The sequence below is a fragment of the Cyanistes caeruleus genome, chromosome 4, assembly GCF_971803275.1.
Source record: "Cyanistes caeruleus chromosome 4, bCyaCae1.hap1.1, whole genome shotgun sequence".
Lineage (NCBI taxonomy): Eukaryota > Metazoa > Chordata > Aves > Passeriformes > Paridae > Cyanistes > Cyanistes caeruleus.
The window spans coordinates 56,363,482-56,374,260 of record NC_141704.1 but is presented as its reverse complement, the minus strand read 5'-3'; positions in this window follow the sequence as shown (position 1 = coordinate 56,374,260).

The following is a 10,779-nucleotide window of genomic DNA, read 5'->3' as shown; positions in this document are numbered from 1 at the left end:
TACAGCTGGCAATCAGCAACTACCTGTTTGTGGAGGCAAGTGTAAGTGATGACCCTGACTTACAATATGCAATTTAAATTAATTCCAGTGAAGCAAATCTTAATTATGTAACAGGCAAGAAAAAAGTCATGGTTTCATCAATGAAACCATATTCCTCTTTCAAGCCAGATAATAAAACATTAAGACAACAAAATCTCCACATACTTTAAACCATTCATGCTTGCACTGTTTTGATGAATTTTCCTAGCAGTGCTCTCCACATTCTCAGCTCTCTTTTTTCTTTTTTTTCTTTTTTTTTCAGGTTTAAATCCTTTCTGCAACAACTTTGTCATTGTCATTTTTACTATGTCGTGTATGACTGGTCACTCTTACACATACAGTTAGTCTGGTCATGTCCCTGACTGTGTGGCAAACCCAGGAGGATTGCCACATTCATCTTATTTTAAGGTGCAGTAAATGTTGAAAAAGCTGAGACTGCAACAGCTGGGAGTACTTTCAGATGGAAGAATAATTCTATGTTAAGTGTTGCACAGTTGTTGAGCCAGAAAACTAAAACAAACATTCTGTTTCAGAATCATCCTCCTGAAAATCTTTGTTTTTTAAAGAAATCCGTGGTCCTCCTCTGCATTTGAAGGTACCACAGCTAAAAGTGCTGTGTCATAGATATGTGAGTGGGGACAGGCATTATCAAACCAATTTTACAGATGAATAACCTCAAACATTTAGTGTCTAAAATTCACTTCAATCAAAGCTGAGAAAATTACCTGTTTCTCACAATAACCAGTATAATGTACTGAACATTCAACCATAGTTCTTTGAGACACCAGTGAATCAGGGTGCTTAAGGTGCTCCTGTAATCATACAGCCACATGCTTTCATATGAAATGTTTTGTTTGATAATTATACAAAGGATGAAGAGTCCTTTTGGACTCTCCAAACTCTATTTAGATAGCTCTTGCAAGTTGCTGTCATTGAAAATTCCATGTAATGTGGGTATTTTAAGAACTCATGAAGTTACATCTTTTTCTTTTAGGGAATACAGCACAGCACAGGTTGTTTTCCCACCCCCCCACCCCCCCCCATTTTATAACTTAGATATCAAAGTAATTATATTTTCTCAACAACAAACATTATTTTCAGAGGTATATTTTGAGAAGCAAACAAGCACTTATCACGGCCAGTTTAGAGCCTAAAAATTTTCATAAATTCCATTTGTGAGAATGGAAAATGAAATATTTTATAAAGATAAAGATAGCTTGCAGAAATGCAGGGCATTCTACTATTACTCTTCAGCAATTTTCCTGTGCAAGTACCTAAAGACTAAGAGTGGCAATGGAAAGAAAACAAAGAGATCAGGAGGAGCAATGCAAGAGACAGAGAGAGAAAGAAGCAGTTGAATTAATAAAGAGAAGAGCCAGGCTACAGAATTTCCATGATGGGTGGTTTGATATCATGTAGAAAGTCAAGACTCAGAGGACCAAGGGAGGATAACCTTCAGGACAAGGGTTCCCATCTCCAGGTTAACTCACAGGGACACAGAGGAGGTTGTTTTCCTACTACATATGCAAGTTAAGAAGCCCCTAAAACCTTAGTAATTTTAACATTAGCAATTATTATCCTTATAATATAACCAGAATTGGGCAAAAGCAGGTAATATATCAAATGTTGATAAAATCTCCTCTGGTGAAACAAGACAGTAGGGAAATGTATGCTTGAAAAATATATAAAGAAAGTGTTCTTGTTGTTTAAAGTGGGAGACATGCATTTTATCTAAATCTGACTTTTGCTGGAAGATAAAAGTTCTGCAGAGCATAGATTCTCTGGAGGTGGAGTTCTCCAGGAAATTCATGTTGTTTTTCTTGACAGCTGATTGATACCAACAGAATTAACCACATTTTAATGTGATAGAGCCATATATAGAGCCATGCATTGTTAAAGAAAGTGCAAATATTAATTAAGAAAATCTCTGAAATGCAAGTAGATAAATAATGAATTTATTAGCTGATTTATTGTGGCTTGAAATGATAAAAAAATAAATCTGTGTCATGAGACCCTGCCTGTTCCTGGTTTCAAAGACAAACTGACATTCTTTTCCTCCTCCACTTTTTAATTGAAGCAAGTAACTTGTTAAAGTGTTCTGGTTGATGGAACTCTGCCAGCCAATTTTATTATAGCACATTTTGATTCACAATGAAAGAAAAGGTTATTGCACATGTCATATCTTTATTGTACTTGGCAAGCTGGAAAGCATGTATCCCAAAATGAAACAGAAAGTGAAATATCAGATTACTTTTCCATTATCCACAACAAGAGCTGAGATACCGTGTGACAAAACAGTGGAGGCTGGCATTCCACAGTGATTCATTTGCATTTTGCATTTACTTCCCAGGAGAAGGCATGTTAAATACACAATTCCACAGGAAAACTTGGAGATGGTTATAAGTGGTGTCCTCTTTGGGAAAAGTTGTCACACTGTTGTTGGACTTGCTTACTCGACTTGAACTGGAGAGAATATCCACAAAAATAGTCAAATTCTTGTTACTCTGAGTAAAACCTTTATCCCTATGTCATGTTACTGCACTTTTTTTTTTTATAAAAATTGTGCAAAAAAATGATTGAGGTCCTTTTCTTAAAATATGGAAATGGAAATATTATTTAAATTTTAAAAGAACTTGTGATTAGTAATGTGCTTGTGTTTATACAAGAGTATAAAAAAGACCTGATTTGATTAGGATCTCAGAATGCTAAAAAAATATTTACAGTTTTTGTATATTAAACTCAGGAAAAATTGCTTTTAGCCACTTGTGAAATTTCTTCACCTACTGAGAAGTGTAGCCCTTTTTCTTTCTATTTTTTTTTTGGCTTTGATGTTAGTTGACAGGAAAGAATTTTATTCATATTTTGCAAATGTAACCTCTATGGATATTCACCCTATGACATGAAAAAAAAAGTCATGGAGGTAAAAAGTAAACTCACAAATTAAAAATTACATCTGTGTGTATTGTTCAGGAGATTGGGGCATGGTATTCTAATAGTTCCCTTATTTCTCAGAAGGATTTTTATTAGGTCTCAAAATTTTACTTCTGCATACAGCTACTAAATGCAATGTATAATTGCATATTAAATATTTCAATATCAGATAGGTAGAAATTAGTTAAAATGATGACATGAAGAAAAGTTATTTCCCCTGAAGACAAATGATGATATTTAAAAAGAAAATATAAATAGCAAAGATAAGCATGTAGTTCTAAGACTGACAGACACACAGAAAAAAGAAGGAAAAAAAAAAACCAAAGGACTTTGGCAATATTTTACCTCTGCAGTAGAACATTTTATTAGATGAGTTTTATGGCCCTGTTTGCAATAATGATCAGGAACAGCACAGTGTCCAGATTAGCAAGCATCAGTGCTACCATAAGTCATTTTAAAACAAGACAATTCCTCAAAGAAACACTAAACTTGTCAGTGGTCCACCTTTAAATAACATTTAGTATTAATTTTCTTGCTACAGGAAGAGCATTTAGAAGCAAGTATTTCTGCATGAAAAATCATATTAAAAATAATAAATTCAAAAGAGGATTCAAGAAGAAATCTATAGCCACGTTATATGAAGAAGCCAGACTGTGATGATCTCTTTTGCTCTGGAAGGAAATAGAAAAAGATTAGATAATTCTGTCATTTGTTTTGTTTGTCTTGGCAACAGGGAACCCTGGCATACAACCAGCAAAAGAGATTCATAAATTTGCAAGATTTTAAATAAAAAATTTAACATGTATGTCATGTATAGATTGAAAATAGCACAGAAAGTTTCATGAAACTTTTAGTATTATATGAACCTATTTTTGTAGTATCCTGAAAAAAGAGAACACTTATTTTAGTCATGGATATTTACAGTTCCATTGATTTAATTGAGGACTTTTATTTAAAAAATAAAAATGGCATGACAAAGTCTCAAAGAGCCAAGTGTAAGTCACATATTCAGACATGATCCGTGATGACAGGAGACAGTCCTCAAACCACAAAAATGCTGAAGGTAAAAACATAGATATTTTTCTTCCTGCCCTTTTGCATTTGCTGAGAGGCCACTCAAAAAAATTTTGCATGAAAGATCAAAATAGAATGAGCTACTTAATGATTAATTTTCCTCACAAAACACAAAGGGCAAAATTTATAATGATATTTCGAGTGTCTTTGTGACCACTGGTTCATTTTTGAAGCTAGCATTATTTCTTAGGAACTTTTTGCCTGGAATCAGCTCCAAGTAATCAAAGAGAAAGGAATTTGTGCCTTTGAGTCGGTCATTTGGCCAACATCAGTCTTGTGGCTTTCTCAATGTGCTATGAAGTCTTCAAACACTTTTGAATGCTACATCTATAGCATGTGAGGGACTGTATCTGTCAAACCTACTCAATCACACAGCTGTCGAACAGACCTCAGGCACTGTTGTGCTTAGCTCTTGGATATTTATTTGCATGGAAAAGGACAAACTTGGCCTCTGTATATACCAGATTCTGCACGCTATAATTTACAGATGAACTTCATAACATTTACATTTTCAAAGCAGATAACAATGTTGAGGAAATACCTGACTTTGAGTACCATTAATTTCATCATCTACCTCGCTGGTTTCCAGCAGTTCTCTCTTTTGGCCAGATGAATGTACTGCACAATGTTATGTTCTGATTTTCAAAGGTCTCTAACTCCTGTTTCTGTTTATGACTAAGAGGAGATTTGGTAAGACCTTTTCTTGTGAGGAGCCAAGCTGTGCTCCTGTAGAATGCCAATTCCTTTGACCAGCAGAGAAGCAAAGGGAAGGCTGATTATATGGAAATTTCCTCTTTTCAAGTAGTGCCAACCCATTTTGGAACTTCTTACCCTGCTGGCCTCTTTTGGGCAATGCTCATGTCCTCCAGTGGGAATGGGACTGTATCTATATCCATGGATTGAGATGTGTGTCTCCACCTACTTTGTTTTCTTCTCCTTCAATCCAGTGGCCAAAAATGAGTACACCCCACAAGCAGCCCCAGCAGCTCTCAGGTGGCTGCAGCCAACTGAGACATCATAACTTGAACCTGTTGATCCTTCACCTTTGCTTACACACTTGTGTGGACTCCAAAAAGCCTCACAGTCACAAATTTGGAAGCTGAGCAAAGCACAGAAATTTTATTCTACTGGCTGTGAAATGGAAGACCTTGCAGCAACTGTACTTGAGGTAAGATAACTTTTACGCTCGCTTTGCGCTGAAAATTACTACAAATTACTACCTCTGGTGCCTGATGGGGGAGCATTTGGTTGCAACTGACAAGTGCCTCATCTCTCCCTTTATTCTAGTTTGGGTGGAATTTGTTCATGTTTTTTCAATTTTATAAAAATGTGCTGAACCTGCCATAATAAAATTTTATGGATTAGTGATTACTGATGTTTCCTTCTCTCACAAATAGATATTATTATTCTTCACAAAAAGTAAGCATACTCATTTGTGGCAACATTTTATAAAATGTTCATGATAACCACAGACCTAATGTACTGCAATTGTCCTTAATCATTTGTTGATTCAGAAAAATCATTTGCTACTGTATTGCTTCACCTAGTTTTCTGATGTTTTCTTCTGGAACATCTTTGAAGGGTTAGTGTCTGAAGAAGTTTGTGTTCTGCTAAAGCTGCATGGGATGGTTGCTTGGTAACAATACTTGTGGCATAAAAAGCATTGTGTCAGGCATATGCTTGTTCCTACCTCTTTTTAGGGGACAGGGAAGAATTATAGAGAAGATATATTTTATTTAAGGAGCCTGGGAGATCTAGAAGAATTGCTGCCTGAGAGACAAAGCTGAAAAGGGAATGCTTTGAAACCAATATATCATTGGAGACTGCCTTCAGAAAACCACTGCAGAATTAAATTAAATTCCATTGGAACTCTCTAGATAGCTGCCATGGGAAAATAACTTGCTTCCAGCTGTTTGGGGAGAGCTCCACCCCAGCAAGGCAGCCAGCTGCTTTGGGGAGCCATTTGGGCATAAGGTCCTCCACATTTTGGCCTCAGGAGGTCTTCCAAAACATTTAAACTCCCCACGTTGCTGTCTGCAGCTGTGACAGTCACCGGGCACTGCAGCAGCCGCCTTTCCCAAGAGCAGACACAGCACCACGCAGCAGCCTGAGTGGGAGCTTGCTGAGAGTTTCTCCACAGCTCCCACTGCTCCCATCACCCACCCAGCTCTCTGTGCCAAGATCCACTGACTGACCAAAGCAATATCTGCTGAACAGATTCATCTTTGTTAACTCCCTCTCAGGGCTGGATGGGACCTCTGTTACTTCCTTCTCATCTTCCCAGCTCTTCTACCATATTACTAGTAGACTTAATCCTGTTTCTGTGCACTTGTCAAGCCAGCAAAGTTCAACTCTTTAGTAATTGATAAACACTAAACAATGCATAAGGGGCAGAAATACCTCTTCAGACAGACTGAAGGGGTATTTTGCCTGCCAGTCTAGTGACATCATTGGTTTTGACAATTTCCAGCTGTCAAAAGGCAGTTGGGAAAACAGTGAGCATCAGTGAAGGATCTGTGAATACATTTACAGGATCCCCAATTCTACTTGTTTTGAGCATGGGCAGGTAGGTATGCTGGTCCCAAAGGGTGAAGATTACATGAGCTTGGAAGAAAATATGTTGTGCTAAAGAATCACTTAACGACTGAGATGGGAAGAGACCTCCAGAAATTGTCTAGTCCAATCCCATCACTCAGAGTGTCAGCTAGAACATGTTGTCCAGCACATTGTCCAGTCCTTGTCTCAGGGGGACTCTAATCCATAGCTTTTACTCTTTTCAAGCCCCTCTTGAGTCCTCAGAAGTTCACCCTGACTCATAACATAAAACCAGATGTGGCAATGTCAAAAGGAAGAGATAGGGTCTTCTAGCCAAACTCCCTGTTCATTACAGTCAGAGATGTTTGTCTATTAAATGCAGCATCAAGTCCAATAACCTCTGGTTGATTAGAGCAAATCTTTCAGGATGACATTTTAATCTTCACTCTAAAATTCCAAGTGACAGAGAAGCTAAAACACCCTCTGGACAAATTACTCTGATGATTAATTGCCCCTTCTATTAATAATAATTTTTAAAAGACAGTATTTGCATTTTTTCATGAATATGATGAGTGTGTCTGCTAGATTAAAAAGATTTCTATTGTCAGGATTTTTCCCCCAGATAGATATTTATGCACCATGATATTTATACTTTTATATGCTCTTGTGTAAGATACATCCAGTAGCAGCCATAGCATAGTGTCCCATGCCATTTTAATAATCATTGAATCACTGTTTTGCTCTGCTCTTATGGATTTGATCAGAGAGATTTGATATGATCCATCACAGTGTATCCTATAAAGAATTGAAAGGAATGTAAGAAGTGCTGGTCAGCTACTCTGAAGAGAGGAAAAAGATCCAACCCTTGAAGTGAAGTCTGTCATCCTGTGGCCAGGATTCCTATCTTCTACATTTTGTTGTCATTAAATGGAAGCATAATCCTGGGCACCAAATGATTTCAAATAAACAGCTGCTGAACACTGGAGAGACAGGAGACTGTGTAGCACTTACCTGCTCAACTTTAGCAAAGTTGTTTCACTTTTTTGTTGCCAACCCAGTTTAATCTAGCATTACTCATGTTTTATAATTGCATAACATGGATAAAATGTGTCTGGGGATAAGGGTATTCTCTCCAGAGAAAAGACCCATGGAAGCAGAGCCCAGAATTCATCACACGTGCCACTCCCCTTTTACCTAAATCACTCCTTGTGCCAAAATACTTCTGTCACATCAGTAGATTCCTGCAAAAATAGGCCCTGGGTATATGTTGAAGTTATGACAGCAGAATTCCTGACATGGTCTGCTGCTTTCTTCTGAATCAGCTAACTGTTTCTATCAGTCCCAACAGCAGACCAGAGTTTTAGCACTAGCATGAAGCCTTTTAGAAAGCTAAGGGCTTAATAGAGTAACAATAGTCATTTATTCCTTCTTGAAATAGCACTAGGTGTAGAACACCAGCTATCTGAATTCTTCATAAATTTGTGCCTTCCAAATAATGCTGAAATTGTGATAGCCTCTCCTTTTTTATTTGAATACAAGACCTACATGCATGTATGTATATATAAAATATGCATATATTTTTCATCTGCACATATAAACATTTTCATCAGTATTTTGGGTTTTCATAAGGCTCACTTCTCTTTATGTATTTTTCAGTATTTTGCCTTGCAACATTTATAAAATGATCTGACCTTGTTTCCAGGATAGAGTTTTTGGTTTAGCAGAGCTAAACTGACAGTAGCAGAGCTACTGAAAACCAAGAGCAGATGAGTCTGTGCTGTTCACTGAGGCAGTGGTCCAGGACTAGCACAAGCCAAGGCTGGTACAGAACCTTACCAGCCCCAGGAGAGTTTTGTAGCTGTACCTGCATCAGCTCCCTGCTGGAGAGGAGTTTCTGGCTTTTTGCTGTGTCCTTCAAGAAAACGAGCTGCCCACAAACCCACATGTGGCTCATATAATTACTTACTCTTTTCAAGAGAAAGAGTAGAAAAAGGATGTATTGACCAAGGCTGTGTTTTCCCTTGTTTTGGTTTTAATTGAATAAATGAGCAAAGACAATAAACTACATTGTCAATAGATGGAATTTTCCATCCAGAAAAACATATTGCAAAATCCAGCAAAGGTCTCCCAAAAAAGGCTTTTCCCTGAACATCTGAGAGCTGGAGATGAAAAACAGTGAAAAGTGACTGGTGTTTTCACACTTTCTTATGGAACAATAAAATTTGAAGTTCCCTTTTACTCCTTTCATCCTCCCATTTGCATTATTTCTGTTTAAGGTCTGGCTGACAAGCAAATTAATTCTTACCACTCTTCTTTTCTTTTTCTCCTCCACCTGCTCCTATTTTTGGGGTTTTTTTTTTTAATATTTGGGGTTTACAATATTTCTATGTATGAGCAGGGGAACTGAGCAATCCCAGAGGCTTCTTTGCCCAGTGCTGGGTAGATACTTGACAGATCCTAACTCAAAATATTTATCAAAGATGGATAAAAGAATAGATAGAAATAAATAATTTCTTCTCCCTGAGCCTTTTGTGTGTGTATGCATATGTCTTCTGAGGTACAGACAGCTCAGAAAGCATAATGGTTTTCCTAAATCTCTGGAGGAAAAGTATTACAGAACCATGGAGAGATTTGAGACCCACTGTCCTAATGTCAGACTTTAATCAGAAGCCAATCCTTCCCTTCTTGCTACTTTTCCTTTCAGAAAGATCAGAACACAGGCACAGCTACCCAGGCATGTTTCTTGTCATCAAGACAGATAGATGTTGTTAAAATATATACATATGAAATTTAAGTTTGTTCAAAGATTGATATAACAAGAGATTGGGTTAGATTTCATCCTCAAAAAAGAGCTTCAGGACTCATATACCATGGAGAGCTGTCAGACAGTAACTAAGAAATTCTGGAAAGGAAGCTATTAAAGCCAGAAGATTGTTCTGATTTCCTGATGGTCTCTATCTGCACTTATTAATTTATTTTTTTTTTTTAAAGAGAGCTACCTCAAGGATCACATTGGCCAGCAGGTTAAGGTTCCTTTGAGGCTTTGCAATTTGTATATGAAGTTAAAGTTACCACTCTCTGAGACTGACATAAAAATAATTCAGTGCAAAGAGAAGTAGATTTTCCCACATCTGATTTCTTTGCACAGTTTTGTTTGGGTTTTTTTTTTTCCTTTTTTTTGCCCCATCCTAATCTGTTTATTTCAAGAACATTCTTAACAATGTAAGACTTGTCCTCAGGGTAGTTCTGAGGTCTGTCTAACCAAATAGTCTGTCTTTTCAAAAGCAGATTCTTCACCAGAATGGACAAGACACTAAACTATTCTTTCTAATTTATGCTAGAATTTGGTCAATTACTGTAACGTAAAAGTTCACTCTCTTGTTAAAACTTTCTTTTCCCCTGTACCTTGTAAATGTTTTGAATCTCCCTTTAACTTTTGGTTTCTGTTACAAAAACCTCAAGTGAGAAATCCCTATCAGTTTTCTTTCTCTTCTGCTGTTTCTGTCTTTCACATTTATAACTTTTTGTTTCTGTATAAACCACTGTAGACCTATTTGTACCGGTCAGGAAATTGTGTTCCACCTGAACATTAGGTATTTAAACAAACTTTTCACAGTAACATGGCAAATTTTCTCTCATTTGTGCAGAAATTAATGTGTTCTCATAATGCCATAGTTCAAAGCAGGTGGGAAACACCTCACCTAGCTCATAAGAAAGCAACAAGGACACATCATAAACAACTCAATATTTCTGGTGTTCAGCATATCATTCATATCCCATTCGGTGGCATTTCTTCAGTTTTCTTCAAACTGAAGAAAATACTAAGCTTTGAGGAATATAAAGTAATGAGTCCTAAGCATTATTCTAAATTCCCTGAAATGCAGATTTTAAATATCAAGTGGTGTCATTTTTAAGAGGAAAAGAGGGAAAAAAACGTAATGCAGCAGCGTTCTTCACACCAGCTGGGAAAATCATGCAATATATATGCATGATTTTGCATCTCTCTTCCCCCATCCAACCTCTGTAAACCAGTCTCTGGCAATCCAGAGGAGGTTGATAGGCAGTCTGGCACTAACAGGGACCTTGTTAGCTGCCATCAGCCAGAGTCACTCTCTAATTCTTAAGCTTAGACAATGGGGAAAATAAGAATAGCATTAAAATATTTATTGCTTTCCCTCTCAGCAGCTCCCTGTAATTGTA